This window comes from Hyla sarda, unplaced genomic scaffold (assembly GCF_029499605.1).
Source record: "Hyla sarda isolate aHylSar1 unplaced genomic scaffold, aHylSar1.hap1 scaffold_2188, whole genome shotgun sequence".
NCBI lineage: Eukaryota > Metazoa > Chordata > Amphibia > Anura > Hylidae > Hyla > Hyla sarda.
This window is the reverse complement of record NW_026608859.1, coordinates 10,382-31,302: the sequence shown is the minus strand read 5'-3', so window position 1 is coordinate 31,302 and position 20,921 is coordinate 10,382. Positions and strand designations below refer to the sequence as shown.

The window sequence follows — 20,921 nt, the reverse complement described above, 5'->3', positions numbered from 1 at the left end:
GAACCCTTCTTACTCCTCCTACTTGCATGTGACACTGGGCTTAGGATCTGCATAGGAAACACACACACAAGCACACACCTACCTTTGTTGCCTGCAGATGCCTCCTTGGCTGTCCCCAAACGGTATCAAACCAACACCCACGGGAAGCTGTAAGCATAGAGGACATGCCTGCACCCCATTGGACTTACCTGTGTGGGTTAAATCCGGGTTATTTGACAACCTATGGCGGTGATGGTTCTGCTCAGGCAGAGCAGTGCTGATGCTCCTCATAAAGCTGTCGCTGCTGTGAAGGTTCTAGGTGACATCACAAATCCCTATGGTTACATACACAACAAAGCTGGGTTGTTGTTGTTTACACTCTGCAAGGCCTGTGGAAGTGAGTGACATCATAGCACTGTAGTTCTGAGGGTTCTAGATGGATGCAACAATCTCCTGTTGCTTCTATGAAGGCCATAATAGACGACATCACCAAACAGCTCCATAGTCACATACACAGCAAAGGAGAGATGTTGTTTACACCTAGTGATGTCAGTGGTATTGAGTGACATCACAGCACAGTGCTAAGGCTCCTGGGCCTGGACACAGCAGCGGCTGCAATATCTCAACGGAGAATACGTTTATATATATGTGTGTGTGTGCGCGTATATATATATATATATATATATATATATATATATATATATATATTTCTCCGCCGAAATCACTTTTAAACCCATTTCCACCTTTTTTTCCCTTCTCTTCCTCTTACTTTTTTTTCACGTTTTTTTACGTTTTTCTCCTTTTCGCCTCTTTTCTGGGCGTATTATTCTTCTTTTTCTTCTTTTTTTTCGTCTAATGCATACCCCATCAGTGCAGCAATGCTTATTCAATACCGCCAGCAGATGGAGACACTGGGGGATAATTTTCTAAGGATTTATACTGATTTTTCCTGTCTGAATTTGTCGCACAGAAAGTTTCAGGCCAAATATGTGTGACATTTCTGCGACTTTAGCTTCTAGAGCATTTTTACAACATTATACATAGGTGCTGAATACATAAAAAGCGACTGTTCAGCGACAGACAAGTCGCATCGGCTGAAAGTAGGCCAGAATGTCAGTCCATGTTGGAGCAGGTTTAGATACAGTCTAAAGTATAGATCTCAAAGTCTGTGCACAGAATTTAGCAAGGGCCTCGCACCTTCTGATGCATCAGGTAGGTGCACAATAGCATAGCCTAACCCTCTGTACTTTGGTCTATATTGATGCGGGACATAGACAGCCAGCTGATGACCAATCCATTAGTGCAATGGATGGCTGGAAGCATTTGTCTTTGCCTTTGCAATACCACAGAAGCAATGCATGGTCAATGTACAGCAATGACACACCTGTGTGAACAGCCAGGAGACCCCCCCCCCCCCCATGTTATGTTACATAGTTACATAGTTAGTACGGTCGAAAAAAGACATATGTCCATCAAGTTCAACCAGGGAATTAAGGGGTAGGGGTGTGGCGCGATATTGGGGAAGGGATGAGATTTTATATTTCTTCATAAGCATTAATCTTATTTTGTCAATTAGGAACATTCAGCACCCACCCGCTATCAAGGCAGCTGCCTATCATGTCATGCCCTACCTGCACAGGTGTGCTGGCTACTCAAATGATCCAATTAAGGAGGCCATTTAGTCAGCAGCAGCAGAAGTCCTGTGCCTGGACGCTCCAACAGCGGCCAGACACAAGCAGAAGCAGCAGAAGCAGCAGCACCACCTTTTGTTTTTTGGCTGCAGCAGCAGCAAGGCCCACAGGGCTGGCTAGCTGGCTAGCCAGCAAGCAGGTAGCAATGAAAGTAGGAATCTTTCTTTTTAACCCTGTAAGGGGGTGGTGCACTGTACCCGAAGATACTGCCATATCGGGTCAATGCATAGGGCGACGGAAGCAAGCTTCGAAATCGGCCCCCGTTCTCAAAAATCCATTTAATATATGGTCCCCAGATAGGGGACGTATCAGATATTAAACTGATAAGAACAGATACTACACTTGATCTTAGCCAAAAGGCCGAGAAGCGATAACCGTGAAAGGGGCGGGCCCAACAAGGTCCCCTTCATGGGCACTATCACTGCTTGCTGTCAGGGAGGCTGCCAGACAATTTTCCATGCACACTCTGGGCTGGGGGGCAGTCAACCACCAGTACACACAGCAGAACCTAAACCCATACCATTATTGCTAAGCAGCAAGACAGGGGCCCATTGCACTCCCACGGGGCCTTTTTAAATGCAATCCATAACCCGGATTTGCCAGGAACCCTTCTTACTCCTCCTACTTGCATGTGACACTGGGCTTAGGATCTGCATAGGAAACACACACACAAGCACACACCTACCTTTGTTGCCTGCAGATGCCTCCTTGGCTGTCCCCAAACGGTATCAAACCAACACCCACGGGAAGCTGTAAGCATAGAGGACATGCCTGCACCCCATTGGACTTACCTGTGTGGGTTAAATCCGGGTTATTTGACAACCTATGGCGGTGATGGTTCTGCTCAGGCAGAGCAGTGCTGATGCTCCTCATAAAGCTGTCGCTGCTGTGAAGGTTCTAGGTGACATCACAAATCCCTATGGTTACATACACAACAAAGCTGGGTTGTTGTTGTTTACACTCTGCAAGGCCTGTGGAAGTGAGTGACATCATAGCACTGTAGTTCTGAGGGTTCTAGATGGATGCAACAATCTCCTGTTGCTTCTATGAAGGCCATAATAGACGACATCACCAAACAGCTCCATAGTCACATACACAGCAAAGGAGAGATGTTGTTTACACCTAGTGATGTCAGTGGTATTGAGTGACATCACAGCACAGTGCTAAGGCTCCTGGGCCTGGACACAGCAGCGGCTGCAATATCTCAACGGAGAATACGTTTATATATATGTGTGTGTGTGCGCGTATATATATATATATATATATATATATATATATATATATATATATATATTTCTCCGCCGAAATCACTTTTAAACCCATTTCCACCTTTTTTTCCCTTCTCTTCCTCTTACTTTTTTTTCACGTTTTTTTACGTTTTTCTCCTTTTCGCCTCTTTTCTGGGCGTATTATTCTTCTTTTTCTTCTTTTTTTTCGTCTAATGCATACCCCATCAGTGCAGCAATGCTTATTCAATACCGCCAGCAGATGGAGACACTGGGGGATAATTTTCTAAGGATTTATACTGATTTTTCCTGTCTGAATTTGTCGCACAGAAAGTTGCAGGCCAAATATGTGTGACATTTCTGCGACTTTAGCTTCTAGAGCATTTTTACAACATTATACATAGGTGCTGAATACATAAAAAGCGACTGTTCAGCGACAGACAAGTCGCATCGGCTGAAAGTAGGCCAGAATGTCAGTCCATGTTGGAGCAGGTTTAGATACAGTCTAAAGTATAGATCTCAAAGTCTGTGCACAGAATTTAGCAAGGGCCTCGCACCTTCTGATGCATCAGGTAGGTGCACAATAGCATAGCCTAACCCTCTGTACTTTGGTCTATATTGATGCGGGACATAGACAGCCAGCTGATGACCAATCCATTAGTGCAATGGATGGCTGGAAGCATTTGTCTTTGCCTTTGCAATACCACAGAAGCAATGCATGGTCAATGTACAGCAATGACACACCTGTGTGAACAGCCAGGAGACCCCCCCCCCCCCCCCCCATGTTATGTTACATAGTTACATAGTTAGTACGGTCGAAAAAAGACATATGTCCATCAAGTTCAACCAGGGAATTAAGGGGTAGGGGTGTGGCGCGATATTGGGGAAGGGATGAGATTTTATATTTCTTCATAAGCATTAATCTTATTTTGTCAATTAGGAACATTCAGCACCCACCCGCTATCAAGGCAGCTGCCTATCATGTCATGCCCTACCTGCACAGGTGTGCTGGCTACTCAAATGATCCAATTAAGGAGGCCATTTAGTCAGCAGCAGCAGAAGTCCTGTGCCTGGACGCTCCAACAGCGGCCAGACACAAGCAGAAGCAGCAGCACCACCTTTTGTTTTTTGGCTGCAGCAGCAGCAAGGCCCACAGGGCTGGCTAGCTGGCTAGCCAGCAAGCAGGTAGCAATGAAAGTAGGAATCTTTCTTTTTAACCCTGTAAGGGGGTGGTGCACTGTACCCGAAGATACTGCCATATCGGGTCAATGCATAGGGCGACGGAAGCAAGCTTCGAAATCGGCCCCCGTTCTCAAAAATCCATTTAATATATGGTCCCCAGATAGGGGACGTATCAGATATTAAACTGATAAGAACAGATACTACACTTGATCTTAGCCAAAAGGCCGAGAAGCGATAACCGTGAAAGGGGCGGGCCCAACAAGGTCCCCTTCATGGGCACTATCACTGCTTGCTGTCAGGGAGGCTGCCAGACAATTTTCCATGCACACTCTGGGCTGGGGGGCAGTCAACCACCAGTACACACAGCAGAACCTAAACCCATACCATTATTGCTAAGCAGCAAGACAGGGGCCCATTGCACTCCCACGGGGCCTTTTTAAATGCAATCCATAACCCGGATTTGCCAGGAACCCTTCTTACTCCTCCTACTTGCATGTGACACTGGGCTTAGGATCTGCATAGGAAACACACACACAAGCACACACCTACCTTTGTTGCCTGCAGATGCCTCCTTGGCTGTCCCCAAACGGTATCAAACCAACACCCACGGGAAGCTGTAAGCATAGAGGACATGCCTGCACCCCATTGGACTTACCTGTGTGGGTTAAATCCGGGTTATTTGACAACCTATGGCGGTGATGGTTCTGCTCAGGCAGAGCAGTGCTGATGCTCCTCATAAAGCTGTCGCTGCTGTGAAGGTTCTAGGTGACATCACAAATCCCTATGGTTACATACACAACAAAGCTGGGTTGTTGTTGTTTACACTCTGCAAGGCCTGTGGAAGTGAGTGACATCATAGCACTGTAGTTCTGAGGGTTCTAGATGGATGCAACAATCTCCTGTTGCTTCTATGAAGGCCATAATAGACGACATCACCAAACAGCTCCATAGTCACATACACAGCAAAGGAGAGATGTTGTTTACACCTAGTGATGTCAGTGGTATTGAGTGACATCACAGCACAGTGCTAAGGCTCCTGGGCCTGGACACAGCAGCGGCTGCAATATCTCAACGGAGAATACGTTTATATATATGTGTGTGTGTGCGCGTATATATATATATATATATATATATATATATATATATATATATATTTCTCCGCCGAAATCACTTTTAAACCCATTTCCACCTTTTTTTCCCTTCTCTTCCTCTTACTTTTTTTTCACGTTTTTTTACGTTTTTCTCCTTTTCGCCTCTTTTCTGGGCGTATTATTCTTCTTTTTCTTCTTTTTTTTCGTCTAATGCATACCCCCTCAGTGCAGCAATGCTTATTCAATACCGCCAGCAGATGGAGACACTGGGGGATAATTTTCTAAGGATTTATACTGATTTTTCCTGTCTGAATTTGTCGCACAGAAAGTTGCAGGCCAAATATGTGTGACATTTCTGCGACTTTAGCTTCTAGAGCATTTTTACAACATTATACATAGGTGCTGAATACATAAAAAGCGACTGTTCAGCGACAGACAAGTCGCATCGGCTGAAAGTAGGCCAGAATGTCAGTCCATGTTGGAGCAGGTTTAGATACAGTCTAAAGTATAGATCTCAAAGTCTGTGCACAGAATTTAGCAAGGGCCTCGCACCTTCTGATGCATCAGGTAGGTGCACAATAGCATAGCCTAACCCTCTGTACTTTGGTCTATATTGATGCGGGACATAGACAGCCAGCTGATGACCAATCCATTAGTGCAATGGATGGCTGGAAGCATTTGTCTTTGCCTTTGCAATACCACAGAAGCAATGCATGGTCAATGTACAGCAATGACACACCTGTGTGAACAGCCAGGAGACCCCCCCCCCCCCCCCATGTTATGTTACATAGTTACATAGTTAGTACGGTCGAAAAAAGACATATGTCCATCAAGTTCAACCAGGGAATTAAGGGGTAGGGGTGTGGCGCGATATTGGGGAAGGGATGAGATTTTATATTTCTTCATAAGCATTAATCTTATTTTGTCAATTAGGAACATTCAGCACCCACCCGCTATCAAGGCAGCTGCCTATCATGTCATGCCCTACCTGCACAGGTGTGCTGGCTACTCAAATGATCCAATTAAGGAGGCCATTTAGTCAGCAGCAGCAGAAGTCCTGTGCCTGGACGCTCCAACAGCGGCCAGACACAAGCAGAAGCAGCAGAAGCAGCAGCACCACCTTTTGTTTTTTGGCTGCAGCAGCAGCAAGGCCCACAGGGCTGGCTAGCTGGCTAGCCAGCAAGCAGGTAGCAATGAAAGTAGGAATCTTTCTTTTTAACCCTGTAAGGGGGTGGTGCACTGTACCCGAAGATACTGCCATATCGGGTCAATGCATAGGGCGACGGAAGCAAGCTTCGAAATCGGCCCCCGTTCTCAAAAATCCATTTAATATATGGTCCCCAGATAGGGGACGTATCAGATATTAAACTGATAAGAACAGATACTACACTTGATCTTAGCCAAAAGGCCGAGAAGCGATAACCGTGAAAGGGGCGGGCCCAACAAGGTCCCCTTCATGGGCACTATCACTGCTTGCTGTCAGGGAGGCTGCCAGACAATTTTCCATGCACACTCTGGGCTGGGGGGCAGTCAACCACCAGTACACACAGCAGAACCTAAACCCATACCATTATTGCTAAGCAGCAAGACAGGGGCCCATTGCACTCCCACGGGGCCTTTTTAAATGCAATCCATAACCCGGATTTGCCAGGAACCCTTCTTACTCCTCCTACTTGCATGTGACACTGGGCTTAGGATCTGCATAGGAAACACACACACAAGCACACACCTACCTTTGTTGCCTGCAGATGCCTCCTTGGCTGTCCCCAAACGGTATCAAACCAACACCCACGGGAAGCTGTAAGCATAGAGGACATGCCTGCACCCCATTGGACTTACCTGTGTGGGTTAAATCCGGGTTATTTGACAACCTATGGCGGTGATGGTTCTGCTCAGGCAGAGCAGTGCTGATGCTCCTCATAAAGCTGTCGCTGCTGTGAAGGTTCTAGGTGACATCACAAATCCCTATGGTTACATACACAACAAAGCTGGGTTGTTGTTGTTTACACTCTGCAAGGCCTGTGGAAGTGAGTGACATCATAGCACTGTAGTTCTGAGGGTTCTAGATGGATGCAACAATCTCCTGTTGCTTCTATGAAGGCCATAATAGACGACATCACCAAACAGCTCCATAGTCACATACACAGCAAAGGAGAGATGTTGTTTACACCTAGTGATGTCAGTGGTATTGAGTGACATCACAGCACAGTGCTAAGGCTCCTGGGCCTGGACACAGCAGCGGCTGCAATATCTCAACGGAGAATACGTTTATATATATGTGTGTGTGTGCGCGTATATATATATATATATATATATATATATATATATATATATTTCTCCGCCGAAATCACTTTTAAACCCATTTCCACCTTTTTTTCCCTTCTCTTCCTCTTACTTTTTTTTCACGTTTTTTTACGTTTTTCTCCTTTTCGCCTCTTTTCTGGGCGTATTATTCTTCTTTTTCTTCTTTTTTTTCGTCTAATGCATACCCCATCAGTGCAGCAATGCTTATTCAATACCGCCAGCAGATGGAGACACTGGGGGATAATTTTCTAAGGATTTATACTGATTTTTCCTGTCTGAATTTGTCGCACAGAAAGTTGCAGGCCAAATATGTGTGACATTTCTGCGACTTTAGCTTCTAGAGCATTTTTACAACATTATACATAGGTGCTGAATACATAAAAAGCGACTGTTCAGCGACAGACAAGTCGCATCGGCTGAAAGTAGGCCAGAATGTCAGTCCATGTTGGAGCAGGTTTAGATACAGTCTAAAGTATAGATCTCAAAGTCTGTGCACAGAATTTAGCAAGGGCCTCGCACCTTCTGATGCATCAGGTAGGTGCACAATAGCATAGCCTAACCCTCTGTACTTTGGTCTATATTGATGCGGGACATAGACAGCCAGCTGATGACCAATCCATTAGTGCAATGGATGGCTGGAAGCATTTGTCTTTGCCTTTGCAATACCACAGAAGCAATGCATGGTCAATGTACAGCAATGACACACCTGTGTGAACAGCCAGGAGACCCCCCCCCCCCCCCCCCATGTTATGTTACATAGTTACATAGTTACATAGTTAGTACGGTCGAAAAAAGACATATGTCCATCAAGTTCAACCAGGGAATTAAGGGGTAGGGGTGTGGCGCGATATTGGGGAAGGGATGAGATTTTATATTTCTTCATAAGCATTAATCTTATTTTGTCAATTAGGAACATTCAGCACCCACCCGCTATCAAGGCAGCTGCCTATCATGTCATGCCCTACCTGCACAGGTGTGCTGGCTACTCAAATGATCCAATTAAGGAGGCCATTTAGTCAGCAGCAGCAGAAGTCCTGTGCCTGGACGCTCCAACAGCGGCCAGACACAAGCAGAAGCAGCAGAAGCAGCAGCACCACCTTTTGTTTTTTGGCTGCAGCAGCAGCAAGGCCCACAGGGCTGGCTAGCTGGCTAGCCAGCAAGCAGGTAGCAATGAAAGTAGGAATCTTTCTTTTTAACCCTGTAAGGGGGTGGTGCACTGTACCCGAAGATACTGCCATATCGGGTCAATGCATAGGGCGACGGAAGCAAGCTTCGAAATCGGCCCCCGTTCTCAAAAATCCATTTAATATATGGTCCCCAGATAGGGGACGTATCAGATATTAAACTGATAAGAACAGATACTACACTTGATCTTAGCCAAAAGGCCGAGAAGCGATAACCGTGAAAGGGGCGGGCCCAACAAGGTCCCCTTCATGGGCACTATCACTGCTTGCTGTCAGGGAGGCTGCCAGACAATTTTCCATGCACACTCTGGGCTGGGGGGCAGTCAACCACCAGTACACACAGCAGAACCTAAACCCATACCATTATTGCTAAGCAGCAAGACAGGGGCCCATTGCACTCCCACGGGGCCTTTTTAAATGCAATCCATAACCCGGATTTGCCAGGAACCCTTCTTACTCCTCCTACTTGCATGTGACACTGGGCTTAGGATCTGCATAGGAAACACACACACAAGCACACACCTACCTTTGTTGCCTGCAGATGCCTCCTTGGCTGTCCCCAAACGGTATCAAACCAACACCCACGGGAAGCTGTAAGCATAGAGGACATGCCTGCACCCCATTGGACTTACCTGTGTGGGTTAAATCCGGGTTATTTGACAACCTATGGCGGTGATGGTTCTGCTCAGGCAGAGCAGTGCTGATGCTCCTCATAAAGCTGTCGCTGCTGTGAAGGTTCTAGGTGACATCACAAATCCCTATGGTTACATACACAACAAAGCTGGGTTGTTGTTGTTTACACTCTGCAAGGCCTGTGGAAGTGAGTGACATCATAGCACTGTAGTTCTGAGGGTTCTAGATGGATGCAACAATCTCCTGTTGCTTCTATGAAGGCCATAATAGACGACATCACCAAACAGCTCCATAGTCACATACACAGCAAAGGAGAGATGTTGTTTACACCTAGTGATGTCAGTGGTATTGAGTGACATCACAGCACAGTGCTAAGGCTCCTGGGCCTGGACACAGCAGCGGCTGCAATATCTCAACGGAGAATACGTTTATATATATGTGTGTGTGTGCGCGTATATATATATATATATATATATATATATATATATTTCTCCGCCGAAATCACTTTTAAACCCATTTCCACCTTTTTTTCCCTTCTCTTCCTCTTACTTTTTTTTCAAGTTTTTTTACGTTTTTCTCCTTTTCGCCTCTTTTCTGGGCGTATTATTCTTCTTTTTCTTCTTTTTTTTCGTCTAATGCATACCCCATCAGTGCAGCAATGCTTATTCAATACCGCCAGCAGATGGAGACACTGGGGGATAATTTTCTAAGGATTTATACTGATTTTTCCTGTCTGAATTTGTCGCACAGAAAGTTGCAGGCCAAATATGTGTGACATTTCTGCGACTTTAGCTTCTAGAGCATTTTTACAACATTATACATAGGTGCTGAATACATAAAAAGCGACTGTTCAGCGACAGACAAGTCGCATCGGCTGAAAGTAGGCCAGAATGTCAGTCCATGTTGGAGCAGGTTTAGATACAGTCTAAAGTATAGATCTCAAAGTCTGTGCACAGAATTTAGCAAGGGCCTCGCACCTTCTGATGCATCAGGTAGGTGCACAATAGCATAGCCTAACCCTCTGTACTTTGGTCTATATTGATGCGGGACATAGACAGCCAGCTGATGACCAATCCATTAGTGCAATGGATGGCTGGAAGCATTTGTCTTTGCCTTTGCAATACCACAGAAGCAATGCATGGTCAATGTACAGCAATGACACACCTGTGTGAACAGCCAGGAGACCCCCCCCCCCCCCCCCATGTTATGTTACATAGTTACATAGTTAGTACGGTCGAAAAAAGACATATGTCCATCAAGTTCAACCAGGGAATTAAGGGGTAGGGGTGTGGCGCGATATTGGGGAAGGGATGAGATTTTATATTTCTTCATAAGCATTAATCTTATTTTGTCAATTAGGAACATTCAGCACCCACCCGCTATCAAGGCAGCTGCCTATCATGTCATGCCCTACCTGCACAGGTGTGCTGGCTACTCAAATGATCCAATTAAGGAGGCCATTTAGTCAGCAGCAGCAGAAGTCCTGTGCCTGGACGCTCCAACAGCGGCCAGACACAAGCAGAAGCAGCAGCACCACCTTTTGTTTTTTGGCTGCAGCAGCAGCAAGGCCCACAGGGCTGGCTAGCTGGCTAGCCAGCAAGCAGGTAGCAATGAAAGTAGGAATCTTTCTTTTTAACCCTGTAAGGGGGTGGTGCACTGTACCCGAAGATACTGCCATATCGGGTCAATGCATAGGGCGACGGAAGCAAGCTTCGAAATCGGCCCCCGTTCTCAAAAATCCATTTAATATATGGTCCCCAGATAGGGGACGTATCAGATATTAAACTGATAAGAACAGATACTACACTTGATCTTAGCCAAAAGGCCGAGAAGCGATAACCGTGAAAGGGGCGGGCCCAACAAGGTCCCCTTCATGGGCACTATCACTGCTTGCTGTCAGGGAGGCTGCCAGACAATTTTCCATGCACACTCTGGGCTGGGGGGCAGTCAACCACCAGTACACACAGCAGAACCTAAACCCATACCATTATTGCTAAGCAGCAAGACAGGGGCCCATTGCACTCCCACGGGGCCTTTTTAAATGCAATCCATAACCCGGATTTGCCAGGAACCCTTCTTACTCCTCCTACTTGCATGTGACACTGGGCTTAGGATCTGCATAGGAAACACACACACAAGCACACACCTACCTTTGTTGCCTGCAGATGCCTCCTTGGCTGTCCCCAAACGGTATCAAACCAACACCCACGGGAAGCTGTAAGCATAGAGGACATGCCTGCACCCCATTGGACTTACCTGTGTGGGTTAAATCCGGGTTATTTGACAACCTATGGCGGTGATGGTTCTGCTCAGGCAGAGCAGTGCTGATGCTCCTCATAAAGCTGTCGCTGCTGTGAAGGTTCTAGGTGACATCACAAATCCCTATGGTTACATACACAACAAAGCTGGGTTGTTGTTGTTTACACTCTGCAAGGCCTGTGGAAGTGAGTGACATCATAGCACTGTAGTTCTGAGGGTTCTAGATGGATGCAACAATCTCCTGTTGCTTCTATGAAGGCCATAATAGACGACATCACCAAACAGCTCCATAGTCACATACACAGCAAAGGAGAGATGTTGTTTACACCTAGTGATGTCAGTGGTATTGAGTGACATCACAGCACAGTGCTAAGGCTCCTGGGCCTGGACACAGCAGCGGCTGCAATATCTCAACGGAGAATACGTTTATATATATGTGTGTGTGTGCGCGTATATATATATATATATATATATATATATATATATATATATATTTCTCCGCCGAAATCACTTTTAAACCCATTTCCACCTTTTTTTCCCTTCTCTTCCTCTTACTTTTTTTTCACGTTTTTTTACGTTTTTCTCCTTTTCGCCTCTTTTCTGGGCGTATTATTCTTCTTTTTCTTCTTTTTTTTCGTCTAATGCATACCCCATCAGTGCAGCAATGCTTATTCAATACCGCCAGCAGATGGAGACACTGGGGGATAATTTTCTAAGGATTTATACTGATTTTTCCTGTCTGAATTTGTCGCACAGAAAGTTGCAGGCCAAATATGTGTGACATTTCTGCGACTTTAGCTTCTAGAGCATTTTTACAACATTATACATAGGTGCTGAATACATAAAAAGCGACTGTTCAGCGACAGACAAGTCGCATCGGCTGAAAGTAGGCCAGAATGTCAGTCCATGTTGGAGCAGGTTTAGATACAGTCTAAAGTATAGATCTCAAAGTCTGTGCACAGAATTTAGCAAGGGCCTCGCACCTTCTGATGCATCAGGTAGGTGCACAATAGCATAGCCTAACCCTCTGTACTTTGGTCTATATTGATGCGGGACATAGACAGCCAGCTGATGACCAATCCATTAGTGCAATGGATGGCTGGAAGCATTTGTCTTTGCCTTTGCAATACCACAGAAGCAATGCATGGTCAATGTACAGCAATGACACACCTGTGTGAACAGCCAGGAGACCCCCCCCCCATGTTATGTTACATAGTTACATAGTTAGTACGGTCGAAAAAAGACATATGTCCATCAAGTTCAACCAGGGAATTAAGGGGTAGGGGTGTGGCGCGATATTGGGGAAGGGATGAGATTTTATATTTCTTCATAAGCATTAATCTTATTTTGTCAATTAGGAACATTCAGCACCCACCCGCTATCAAGGCAGCTGCCTATCATGTCATGCCCTACCTGCACAGGTGTGCTGGCTACTCAAATGATCCAATTAAGGAGGCCATTTAGTCAGCAGCAGCAGAAGTCCTGTGCCTGGACGCTCCAACAGCGGCCAGACACAAGCAGAAGCAGCAGCACCACCTTTTGTTTTTTGGCTGCAGCAGCAGCAAGGCCCACAGGGCTGGCTAGCTGGCTAGCCAGCAAGCAGGTAGCAATGAAAGTAGGAATCTTTCTTTTTAACCCTGTAAGGGGGTGGTGCACTGTACCCGAAGATACTGCCATATCGGGTCAATGCATAGGGCGACGGAAGCAAGCTTCGAAATCGGCCCCCGTTCTCAAAAATCCATTTAATATATGGTCCCCAGATAGGGGACGTATCAGATATTAAACTGATAAGAACAGATACTACACTTGATCTTAGCCAAAAGGCCGAGAAGCGATAACCGTGAAAGGGGCGGGCCCAACAAGGTCCCCTTCATGGGCACTATCACTGCTTGCTGTCAGGGAGGCTGCCAGACAATTTTCCATGCACACTCTGGGCTGGGGGGCAGTCAACCACCAGTACACACAGCAGAACCTAAACCCATACCATTATTGCTAAGCAGCAAGACAGGGGCCCATTGCACTCCCACGGGGCCTTTTTAAATGCAATCCATAACCCGGATTTGCCAGGAACCCTTCTTACTCCTCCTACTTGCATGTGACACTGGGCTTAGGATCTGCATAGGAAACACACACACAAGCACACACCTACCTTTGTTGCCTGCAGATGCCTCCTTGGCTGTCCCCAAACGGTATCAAACCAACACCCACGGGAAGCTGTAAGCATAGAGGACATGCCTGCACCCCATTGGACTTACCTGTGTGGGTTAAATCCGGGTTATTTGACAACCTATGGCGGTGATGGTTCTGCTCAGGCAGAGCAGTGCTGATGCTCCTCATAAAGCTGTCGCTGCTGTGAAGGTTCTAGGTGACATCACAAATCCCTATGGTTACATACACAACAAAGCTGGGTTGTTGTTGTTTACACTCTGCAAGGCCTGTGGAAGTGAGTGACATCATAGCACTGTAGTTCTGAGGGTTCTAGATGGATGCAACAATCTCCTGTTGCTTCTATGAAGGCCATAATAGACGACATCACCAAACAGCTCCATAGTCACATACACAGCAAAGGAGAGATGTTGTTTACACCTAGTGATGTCAGTGGTATTGAGTGACATCACAGCACAGTGCTAAGGCTCCTGGGCCTGGACACAGCAGCGGCTGCAATATCTCAACGGAGAATACGTTTATATATATGTGTGTGTGTGCGCGTATATATTTCTCCGCCGAAATCACTTTTAAACCCATTTCCACCTTTTTTTCCCTTCTCTTCCTCTTACTTTTTTTTCACGTTTTTTTACGTTTTTCTCCTTTTCGCCTCTTTTCTGGGCGTATTATTCTTCTTTTTCTTCTTTTTTTTCGTCTAATGCATACCCCATCAGTGCAGCAATGCTTATTCAATACCGCCAGCAGATGGAGACACTGGGGGATAATTTTCTAAGGATTTATACTGATTTTTCCTGTCTGAATTTGTCGCACAGAAAGTTGCAGGCCAAATATGTGTGACATTTCTGCGACTTTAGCTTCTAGAGCATTTTTACAACATTATACATAGGTGCTGAATACATAAAAAGCGACTGTTCAGCGACAGACAAGTCGCATCGGCTGAAAGTAGGCCAGAATGTCAGTCCATGTTGGAGCAGGTTTAGATACAGTCTAAAGTATAGATCTCAAAGTCTGTGCACAGAATTTAGCAAGGGCCTCGCACCTTCTGATGCATCAGGTAGGTGCACAATAGCATAGCCTAACCCTCTGTACTTTGGTCTATATTGATGCGGGACATAGACAGCCAGCTGATGACCAATCCATTAGTGCAATGGATGGCTGGAAGCATTTGTCTTTGCCTTTGCAATACCACAGAAGCAATGCATGGTCAATGTACAGCAATGACACACCTGTGTGAACAGCCAGGAGACCCCCCCCCCCCCCATGTTATGTTACATAGTTACATAGTTAGTACGGTCGAAAAAAGACATATGTCCATCAAGTTCAACCAGGGAATTAAGGGGTAGGGGTGTGGCGCGATATTGGGGAAGGGATGAGATTTTATATTTCTTCATAAGCATTAATCTTATTTTGTCAATTAGGAACATTCAGCACCCACCCGCTATCAAGGCAGCTGCCTATCATGTCATGCCCTACCTGCACAGGTGTGCTGGCTACTCAAATGATCCAATTAAGGAGGCCATTTAGTCAGCAGCAGCAGAAGTCCTGTGCCTGGACGCTCCAACAGCGGCCAGACACAAGCAGAAGCAGCAGAAGCAGCAGCACCACCTTTTGTTTTTTGGCTGCAGCAGCAGCAAGGCCCACAGGGCTGGCTAGCTGGCTAGCCAGCAAGCAGGTAGCAATGAAAGTAGGAATCTTTCTTTTTAACCCTGTAAGGGGGTGGTGCACTGTACCCGAAGATACTGCCATATCGGGTCAATGCATAGGGCGACGGAAGCAAGCTTCGAAATCGGCCCCCGTTCTCAAAAATCCATTTAATATATGGTCCCCAGATAGGGGACGTATCAGATATTAAACTGATAAGAACAGATACTACACTTGATCTTAGCCAAAAGGCCGAGAAGCGATAACCGTGAAAGGGGCGGGCCCAACAAGGTCCCCTTCATGGGCACTATCACTGCTTGCTGTCAGGGAGGCTGCCAGACAATTTTCCATGCACACTCTGGGCTGGGGGGCAGTCAACCACCAGTACACACAGCAGAACCTAAACCCATACCATTATTGCTAAGCAGCAAGACAGGGGCCCATTGCACTCCCACGGGGCCTTTTTAAATGCAATCCATAACCCGGATTTGCCAGGAACCCTTCTTACTCCTCCTACTTGCATGTGACACTGGGCTTAGGATCTGCATAGGAAACACACACACAAGCACACACCTACCATTGTTGCCTGCAGATGCCTCCTTGGCTGTCCCCAAACGGTATCAAACCAACACCCACGGGAAGCTGTAAGCATAGAGGACATGCCTGCACCCCATTGGACATACCTGTGTGGGTTAAATCCGGGTTATTTGACAACCTATGGCGGTGATGGTTCTGCTCAGGCAGAGCAGTGCTGATGCTCCTCATAAAGCTGTCGCTGCTGTGAAGGTTCTAGGTGACATCACAAATCCCTATGGTTACATACACAACAAAGCTGGGTTGTTGTTGTTTACACTCTGCAAGGCCTGTGGAAGTGAGTGACATCATAGCACTGTAGTTCTGAGGGTTCTAGATGGATGCAACAATCTCCTGTTGCTTCTATGAAGGCCATAATAGACGACATCACCAAACAGCTCCATAGTCACATACACAGCAAAGGAGAGATGTTGTTTACACCTAGTGATGTCAGTGGTATTGAGTGACATCACAGCACAGTGCTAAGGCTCCTGGGCCTGGACACAGCAGCGGCTGCAATATCTCAACGGAGAATACGTTTATATATATGTGTGTGTGTGCGCGTATATATATATATATATATATATATATATATATATATATATATATATATTTCTCCGCCGAAATCACTTTTAAACCCATTTCCACCTTTTTTTCCCTTCTCTTCCTCTTACTTTTTTTTCACGTTTTTTTACGTTTTTCTCCTTTTCGCCTCTTTTCTGGGCGTATTATTCTTCTTTTTCTTCTTTTTTTTCGTCTAATGCATACCCCATCAGTGCAGCAATGCTTATTCAATACCGCCAGCAGATGGAGACACTGGGGGATAATTTTCTAAGGATTTATACTGATTTTTCCTGTCTGAATTTGTCGCACAGAAAGTTGCAGGCCAAATATGTGTGACATTTCTGCGACTTTAGCTTCTAGAGCATTTTTACAACATTATACATAGGTGCTGAATACATAAAAAGCGACTGTTCAGCGACAGACAAGTCGCATCGGCTGAAAGTAGGCCAGAATGTCAGTCCATGTTGGAGCAGGTTTAGATACAGTCTAAAGTATAGATCTCAAAGTCTGTGCACAGAATTTAGCAAGGGCCTCGCACCTTCTGATGCATCAGGTAGGTGCACAATAGCATAGCCTAACCCTCTGTACTTTGGTCTATATTGATGCGGGACATAGACAGCCAGCTGATGACCAATCCATTAGTGCAATGGATGGCTGGAAGCATTTGTCTTTGCCTTTGCAATACCACAGAAGCAATGCATGGTCAATGTACAGCAATGACACACCTGTGTGAACAGCCAGGAGACCCCCCCCCCCCCATGTTATGTTACATAGTTACATAGTTAGTACGGTCGAAAAAAGACATATGTCCATCAAGTTCAACCAGGGAATTAAGGGGTAGGGGTGTGGCGCGATATTGGGGAAGGGATGAGATTTTATATTTCTTCATAAGCATTAATCTTATTTTGTCAATTAGGAACATTCAGCACCCACCCGCTATCAAGGCAGCTGCCTATCATGTCATGCCCTACCTGCACAGGTGTGCTGGCTACTCAAATGATCCAATTAAGGAGGCCATTTAGTCAGCAGCAGCAGAAGTCCTGTGCCTGGACGCTCCAACAGCGGCCAGACACAAGCAGAAGCAGCAGAAGCAGCAGCACCACCTTTTGTTTTTTGGCTGCAGCAGCAGCAAGGCCCACAGGGATGGCTAGCTGGCTAGCCAGCAAGCAGGTAGCAATGAAAGTAGGAATCTTTCTTTTTAACCCTGTAAGGGGGTGGTGCACTGTACCCGAAGATACTGCCATATCGGGTCAATGCATAGGGCGACGGAAGCAAGCTTCGAAATCGGCCCCCGTTCTCAAAAATCCATTTAATATATGGTCCCCAGATAGGGGACGTATCAGATATTAAACTGATAAGAACAGATACTACACTTGATCTTAGCCAAAAGGCCGAGAAGCGATAACCGTGAAAGGGGCGGGCCCAACAAGGTCCCCTTCATGGGCACTATCACTGCTTGCTGTCAGGGAGGCTGCCAGACAATTTTCCATGCACACTCTGGGCTGGGGGGCAGTCAACCACCAGTACACACAGCAGAACCTAAACCCATACCATTATTGCTAAGCAGCAAGACAGGGGCCCATTGCACTCCCACGGGGCCTTTTTAAATGCAATCCATAACCCGGATTTGCCAGGAACCCTTCTTACTCCTCCTACTTGCATGTGACACTGGGCTTAGGATCTGCATAGGAAACACACACACAAGCACACACCTACCTTTGTTGCCTGCAGATGCCTCCTTGGCTGTCCCCAAACGGTATCAAACCAACACCCACGGGAAGCTGTAAGCATAGAGGACATGCCTGCACCCCATTGGACTTACCTGTGTGGGTTAAATCCGGGTTATTTGACAACCTATGGCGGTGATGGTTCTGCTCAGGCAGAGCAGTGCTGATGCTCCTCATAAAGCTGTCGCTGCTGTGAAGGTTCTAGGTGACATCACAAATCCCTATGGTTACATACACAACAAAGCTGGGTTGTTGTTGTTTACACTCTGCAAGGCCTGTGGAAGTGAGTGACATCATAGCACTGTAGTTCTGAGGGTTCTAGATGGATGCAACAATCTCCTGTTGCTTCTATGAAGGCCATAATAGACGACATCACCAAACAGCTCCATAGTCACATACACAGCAAAGGAGAGATGTTGTTTACACCTAGTGATGTCAGTGGTATTGAGTGACATCACAGCACAGTGCTAAGGCTCCTGGGCCTGGACACAGCAGCGGCTGCAATATCTCAACGGAGAATACGTTTATATATATGTGTGTGTGTGCGCGTATATATATATATATATATATATATATATATATATATATATTTCTCCGCCGAAATCACTTTTAAACCCATTTCCACCTTTTTTTCCCTTCTCTTCCTCTTACTTTTTTTTCACGTTTTTTTACGTTTTTCTCCTTTTCGCCTCTTTTCTGGGCGTATTATTCTTCTTTTTCTTCTTTTTTTTCGTCTAATGCATACCCCATCAGTGCAGCAATGCTTATTCAATACCGCCAGCAGATGGAGACACTGGGGGATAATTTTCTAAGGATTTATACTGATTTTTCCTGTCTGAATTTGTCGCACAGAAAGTTGCAGGCCAAATATGTGTGACATTTCTGCGACTTTAGCTTCTAGAGCATTTTTACAACATTATACATAGGTGCTGAATACATAAAAAGCGACTGTTCAGCGACAGACAAGTCGCATCGGCTGAAAGTAGGCCAGAATGTCAGTCCATGTTGGAGCAGGTTTAGATACAGTCTAAAGTATAGATCTCAAAGTCTGTGCACAGAATTTAGCAAGGGCCTCGCACCTTCTGATGCATCAGGTAGGTGCACAATAGCATAGCCTAACCCTCTGTACTTTGGTCTATATTGATGCGGGACATAGACAGCCAGCTGATGACCAATCCATTAGTGCAATGGATGGCTGGAAGCATTTGTCTTTGCCTTTGCAATACCACAGAAGCAATGCATGGTCAATGTACAGCAATGACACACCTGTGTGAACAGCCAGGAGACCCCCCCCCCCCCCCATGTTATGTTACATAGTTACATAGTTACATAGTTAGTACGGTCGAAAAAAGACATATGTCCATCAAGTTCAACCAGGGAATTAAGGGGTAGGGGTGTGGCGCGATATTGGGGAAGGGATGAGATTTTATATTTCTTCATAAGCATTAATCTTATTTTGTCAATTAGGAACATTCAGCACCCACCCGCTATCAAGGCAGCTGCCTATCATGTCATGCCCTACCTGCACAGGTGTGCTGGCTACTCAAATGATCCAATTAAGGAGGCCATTTAGTCAGCAGCAGCAGAAGTCCTGTGCCTGGACGCTCCAACAGCGGCCAGACACAAGCAGAAGCAGCAGAAGCAGCAGCACCACCTTTTGTTTTTTGGCTGCAGCAGCAGCAAGGCCCACAGGGCTGGCTAGCTGGCTAGCCAGCAAGCAGGTAGCAATGAAAGTAGGAATCTTTCTTTTTAACCCTGTAAGGGGGTGGTGCACTGTACCCGAAGATACTGCCATATCGGGTCAATGCATAGGGCGACGGAAGCAAGCTTCGAAATCGGCCCCCGTTCTCAAAAATCCATTTAATATATGGTCCCCAGATAGGGGACGTATCAGATATTAAACTGATAAGAACAGATACTACACTTGATCTTAGCCAAAAGGCCGAGAAGCGATAACCGTGAAAGGGGCGGGCCCAACAAGGTCCCCTTCATGGGCACTATCACTGCTTGCTGTCAGGGAGGCTGCCAGACAATTTTCCATGCACACTCTGGGCTGGGGGGCAGTCAACCACCAGTACACACAGCAGAACCTAAACCCATACCATTATTGCTAAGCAGCAAGACAGGGGCCCATTGCACTCCCACGGGGCCTTTTTAAATGCAATCCATAACCCGGATTTGCCAGGAACCCTTCTTACTCCTCCTACTTGCATGTGACACTGGGCTTAGGATCTGCATAGGAAACACACACACAAGCACACACCTACCTTTGTTGCCTGCAGATGCCTCCTTGGCTGTCCCCAAACGGTATCAAACCAACACCCACGGGAAGCTGTAAGCATAGAGGACATGCCTGCACCCCATTGGACTTACCTGTGTGGGTTAAATCCGGGTTATTTGACAACCTATGGCGGTGATGGTTCTGCTCAGGCAGAGCAGTGCTGATGCTCCTCATAAAGCTGTCGCTGCTGTGAAGGTTCTAGGTGACATCACAAATCCCTATGGTTACATACACAACAAAGCTGGGTTGTTGTTGTTTACACTCTGCAAGGCCTGTGGAAGTGAGTGACATCATAGCACTGTAGTTCTGAGGGTTCTAGATGGATGCAACAATCTCCTGTTGCTTCTATGAAGGCCATAATAGACGACATCACCAAACAGCTCCATAGTCACATACACAGCAAAGGAGAGATGTTGTTTA

General features: G+C 46.1%; 9 non-coding genes across 9 annotated transcripts; all 9 read right to left on the bottom strand.

Moving 5' to 3' along the window:
* Nucleotides 1-1,851: 1,851 nt before the first annotated feature.
* Nucleotides 1,852-2,042, bottom strand: LOC130320021 (U2 spliceosomal RNA). Its single transcript, XR_008865995.1, has one exon. It is a non-coding gene; the product is annotated as a U2 spliceosomal RNA (small nuclear RNA).
* Nucleotides 2,043-4,123: 2,081 nt separating this feature from the next.
* On the bottom strand, nt 4,124-4,314 carry LOC130320020 (U2 spliceosomal RNA). The gene has a single exon (XR_008865994.1). It is a non-coding gene; the product is annotated as a U2 spliceosomal RNA (small nuclear RNA).
* Nucleotides 4,315-6,398: 2,084 nt separating this feature from the next.
* On the bottom strand, nt 6,399-6,589 carry LOC130320019 (U2 spliceosomal RNA). The gene has a single exon (XR_008865993.1). It is a non-coding gene; the product is annotated as a U2 spliceosomal RNA (small nuclear RNA).
* A 2,090-nt stretch (nt 6,590-8,679) lies between these two features.
* On the bottom strand, nt 8,680-8,870 carry LOC130320018 (U2 spliceosomal RNA). The gene has a single exon (XR_008865992.1). It is a non-coding gene; the product is annotated as a U2 spliceosomal RNA (small nuclear RNA).
* Nucleotides 8,871-10,936: 2,066 nt separating this feature from the next.
* LOC130320016 (U2 spliceosomal RNA) lies at nt 10,937-11,127 on the bottom strand. The gene has a single exon (XR_008865991.1). It is a non-coding gene; the product is annotated as a U2 spliceosomal RNA (small nuclear RNA).
* Nucleotides 11,128-13,194: 2,067 nt separating this feature from the next.
* LOC130320015 (U2 spliceosomal RNA) lies at nt 13,195-13,385 on the bottom strand. Its single transcript, XR_008865990.1, has one exon. It is a non-coding gene; the product is annotated as a U2 spliceosomal RNA (small nuclear RNA).
* A 2,044-nt stretch (nt 13,386-15,429) lies between these two features.
* Nucleotides 15,430-15,620, bottom strand: LOC130320014 (U2 spliceosomal RNA). The gene has a single exon (XR_008865989.1). It is a non-coding gene; the product is annotated as a U2 spliceosomal RNA (small nuclear RNA).
* Nucleotides 15,621-17,705: 2,085 nt separating this feature from the next.
* On the bottom strand, nt 17,706-17,896 carry LOC130320034 (U2 spliceosomal RNA). The gene has a single exon (XR_008866007.1). It is a non-coding gene; the product is annotated as a U2 spliceosomal RNA (small nuclear RNA).
* Nucleotides 17,897-19,983: 2,087 nt separating this feature from the next.
* LOC130320033 (U2 spliceosomal RNA) lies at nt 19,984-20,174 on the bottom strand. The gene has a single exon (XR_008866006.1). It is a non-coding gene; the product is annotated as a U2 spliceosomal RNA (small nuclear RNA).
* Between the last annotated feature and the right edge of the window lie 747 nt (nt 20,175-20,921).